The sequence below is a fragment of the Tupaia chinensis genome, unplaced genomic scaffold (genome assembly GCF_000334495.1).
Source record: "Tupaia chinensis unplaced genomic scaffold, TupChi_1.0 Scaffold000074_1, whole genome shotgun sequence".
NCBI lineage: Eukaryota > Metazoa > Chordata > Mammalia > Scandentia > Tupaiidae > Tupaia > Tupaia belangeri.
The window spans coordinates 2,388,200-2,392,551 of NW_006159534.1; the positions used below are offsets into that span (position 1 = coordinate 2,388,200).

General features: G+C 46.3%; 2 pseudogenes; both read right to left on the reverse strand.

Annotated features, from left to right (window-relative positions):
• Positions 1 to 404: 404 nt before the first annotated feature.
• LOC102492069 (40S ribosomal protein S15a-like) lies at positions 405 to 789 on the reverse strand (annotated as a pseudogene).
• Positions 790 to 3,083: 2,294 nt separating this feature from the next.
• LOC102492483 (ferritin heavy chain pseudogene) lies at positions 3,084 to 3,621 on the reverse strand (annotated as a pseudogene).
• Between the last annotated feature and the right edge of the window lie 731 nt (positions 3,622 to 4,352).

The following is a 4,352-nucleotide window of genomic DNA, read 5'->3' on the forward strand; positions in this document are numbered from 1 at the left end:
TATTGAGAGTCTCGACCCTATAGATGAACCAAGAGAACCAGTGTTAGCAATTTCCAGGCTATCAGCATGACGGTCAGTGGTTGGTCTACACAAAAGAGCCCTGGACTCTGAGTCCTAAGGTATGAGCATCAAGCGATCAAAGTGTCATTGTGCTTTACAGAAGTAGAAAAATCAGGATGTGGGAACTGAGTTCAAATGCTGCCTCCATCACTCACTGGTGATGTGACTGTGTGCAAGTTACTCAACTTTTCTGAGTCTGTTACTTCATCAGTAAATGAGAACAAGCAATACTTCACAGAATTACAGTTTAAGAGTTAGAGACATACAGCTTGCTTTTTATTTATTTATTTATTTGTTTGATTTTATCCAATGAGGGATTTTATTTGTATGTGTGCATTATATCCCTAGATAAAGAATCCCAGCATTTTCCCTCTTGTATGTTTCTGTCTTGCCTCTCCATGACCCACGATGGCAACTGAGGCTGTCAGGAAGATGAAGCCAAACTGCCGCGAGGGGAGCAGATTATTCTGCCATTTCTCTAGATCTTTGAGCTGCACGTTGAATCGGGGGGGTAACCACTCCACACTCGTTTAACCTGCCAGTGAGGTTCACAATAATTTTTCCAGCTCTGTGGTCATCAATGATTTCAAATTCGCCCGTGTAACCATGCTTCACCATCACGGTGAGAAACCAGGCGATGACTTCAGAGCACGGCCTCATAAGAAGCTGGCGTGGGCCTCTCTTTTCGGCGTTGTTGATGCACTTGAGGGCATCAGCCAGGACATCCATGCGCACCCTTCTCACGGCCCAGAAAGATGGAGGAAAAAGCACAGCTTAAAATTGATTCACCTCTTGGACGTTGTGTGAACAAAATAAATCATTTTATCTAAGCAGCTTTTTGAAAATCTCTTAGGGAAGAGAAACTAACATACTTTGAGTTTCAGCTTTGTGCCAGCAACTCCCCTAACTTTATCATTAATCCTGGTGAAGTGGATGCTGTCTAAATTTAACCCAAATTCACTTCCCCTAGATGTAAAATTAACATAACAATACCTTCCCTACTTAGCCCAAAGAGTTCTCATGAAAATGAAAGAAAAAAAAAAAAACTGAAAGGACTTCGCAAATTGTCAATTTTTATATAAATGGGAACATAATGACTATTGTTTTATGAACTCTCTTTACAGGACTGTGAAAAGAATGTTCAATCACTCAACATGCATTTATTCAGGTCCTACTATTTGGTCCTTTATTCAGAACGTGGTCTCTGCGCTCAGAGGATTTATAACCAGGGACACCAAAATAGCACTGAGGAAAAAAAGGTTAGAAACAGCTGAACTGGCATCGTAGCAGGAGCTAAAAGAGAATGATTTGGCTTAAAGGATAAATAGATTTAAGGTGAAGAGATGGAAAGAAAGGACAGCATTTTGTATAAAGGAAATAGCAGGAAAATAGGAAGAGAGGCAGAGAAAATCTCTTTTGAAGCCTGTGAAGAAATGAAGATTCTTGGGACCAGCAATTAGCGTAATGGTTATGTCGCTGAACTCCCATGTAGTCGACCATGGTTCGAGTCCTGGACCCGATGGCTTAAACTCACACCGGGTGTGTGTGCGTGCCCAAGATCCCGAGAGGAGAATGGAGGAGAAGGGATTGCAGCATGGCCATCCCCGCTGGTGGCGGCGATGTCTTTCTTTCTGTCTCTATGTCTCTCTCTGTCTTTCTGGTAAGCACATGCACCCTATAGTAAAAAGCTCTCAAAAAAAAAAAAATTCTTGCCCTTGTGATGTACAGAAACATTAAGAGTTGAATCATTGGGAGCCAACAGGTGGCATGGCAGTTAAGGTGCTGGACTCCTACATGGCTAACCGTAGTTCAAGTCTTGGACATGATGGCTTAAAAATCACATGAGTGTGCATGCCCAAAATCCCAAGAGGAAAACGGAGGTGAAGAGATTGCAAGGTGACCATCCCTTCTGCAGGGGGGAGGTGGGGAGTGATCCCTCCCTTTTCCTTTCTGTGTCTCTTTCTCAGGCAAGCGTATATGCCTTATGGCAAAAACCTAAAAAAAAAAAAAAAAAAAAAAGGAATCATTGATGCAGCAAATACTCACATGTGGTGGGCACTGTTCCAGGTGCTAGAGATTCACCAGTGTTTTGCCATTCATGTTGCTATAACACAGTATCTGAGACTGGGTAATTTATAAAGAAAAGAGGTTTATTGGCTTACAATTCTGAAGGTTGGAAAGTTTAAGATTTAGTGGCCATATCTGGCAGCTTTGGATGAGGGGCTTCTGCCACATGAAAACAGGGCAGAGAAGCAGAAGGGCACCCAGGTGCATGCGTAAAGGTCTAAACACGAGAGGTGATCTTGTTTTAGAGCAACTCACTCACTAGCAGGAGAATCGCTCTGATCTAGCCACAAAGGCAGAGTCTTCATGATCTAATCACCTCCCTCTAGGCTATCTGAGACTTTAGGCCTCACCTCCCTTTAGGCCTCACCTCTTAAAGGTTCATCTCCCAGTATAGCTGCTGGAACCGATCAGTGAACAAATAAGAGATCGAGGAGCTTATGTTCTAGTGAGTGAAACTGGCAGTCAGTACAATAAATTACTAAGTTATACAGGATGTTCGAAAGTGGTGAGTGCCACATGAAAAAATTGCACAGCAGTTTAGGGTGATCAGAAGTGTTGAAAGAGGTCAGAGTTAGCCATCTAAAATAAGGTGGTCAGGCTGGCCACAGAGAAGGTGACAAGTGACTATTTTTTTTAAGGATTTTGACATCAGGTGTGTGCACTCACTGGAGAGAGAGAGAGACAGAGACTCACGGAGAGGAAAAGTGAAAAAAATCACCCCTCCCCCAGAGGGATGGCCATGTTGTAATTCCTTCTCAGTTCTCCTCCTGGGATTTGGGGCATCCACATTTCCTTTCCTTTTCTTTCTTTCTTTCTCTCTTTTTCTTACAAACCAAATAACGTTATTGGAAACAATGGTGAAACTGAGAAGAAAAGCTCTAAATGAACATTCTGAAGGAGCAACATGTACTCCTGGCCAGGTGACCCGGAAGTGACCCCGAGGCTGGAGCCCAGTCCTAGCTCAGTCCTGACGGCAGGCGCCCCGGGTGAACCTGTCCAAGACACTTGGCCAGGCCTCCTTGAGGCGCCCCCATCTCGTGCAGGCTGGTCACGTGGCAGCTCAGCTCCTTGATGGTCTCCACCTGGTGGTTCGGATAGTGGTCCTCCAGGAAGTCGCACAGGTGGGCATTGCTCTTGTTGGAAGCCAGCCGCTGCAGCTCCAGGAGGTTCTGATTGAGGGTCTTCGACAGGTGGAAGGCGCCCTCCGTGGCCGGGAGCCACAGAAGTGAAGGCGGCTGCCATGCTGGACCTGTAGGCTCCATCAGCTTCTGGGCCTGCTCCCTCTCCTTGTGCGACAGGCGCAGGACGTACTGGGTGAAGTGCTTCAGGACCACGTCGTCGCGCTCGAAGTAGAAGGCCATGGACAGGTACACGTAGGAGGCTACAGCTCCAGGTTGATGTGGTTGTTGAGGGCGGGCTCGCAGGACGGGTGGTAGTTTTGGCGCACCCGCGAGTGCGAGGGCGAGGGCGGATTAGGAACCTCCATGTCGGGCGTTGGTAGCGCTGAGGCGATCAGGAGGGCCAAGGCCGAGTTGGTGCTGTTACACACGTGAGTTTCAAGCCACCAGGCCAGGGACTCCAACTGCAGTCAGCCATATGGGAGTCCAGCACCTCAACCACTATACCACCTACTGGCCCTATGATCAAAGTTTTGATGGAGCTAAAGGAGTGGGTCAATCAGACCCAACGAGAAAGAACCATAGATAAAAAGAGCAGCTAGAGTGCTGACTCTCAAAGTAGGGGCCCTACCCAGACCAGCAGTGTTACCGTAATTGGGAGCTTATTGGAAATGAATGTTTTCAGCTCCCAGCAACCCTCCTCCAGGGGATCCCGATGTTCTATAAAACGTGACAGTCACTGAACTGGAGTCAAGGTCTAGTTGCTTTGTGCCAAGCATGTGACTGACTTGTACAAAGCCAGTGTACCCTGAGTGAACGAGCCATGGGAAGAGGGGTTAGGAGGTTCGCAAAGGTTCTACCCAGCACTCTCATGCTAGATTTTGCATTTTTATCTGAAGTTCTGTCTCATTTAAGGAAGATGTCCCCCAAAGGAAGAAAAAACTGTATGGTAGCCTGAGTAGCCCTGTTCAGGGACGTGACAAGAAGCTCCAATCATAGGCTCGGAGAAAGTGCATGTTACGGGGCAGCCACACACCTCACTATAATTAACTGTTTTATCAGCTGCCTTGAAAACCTATCATTGAGAATTTCCAAAAGAAAAAGTCT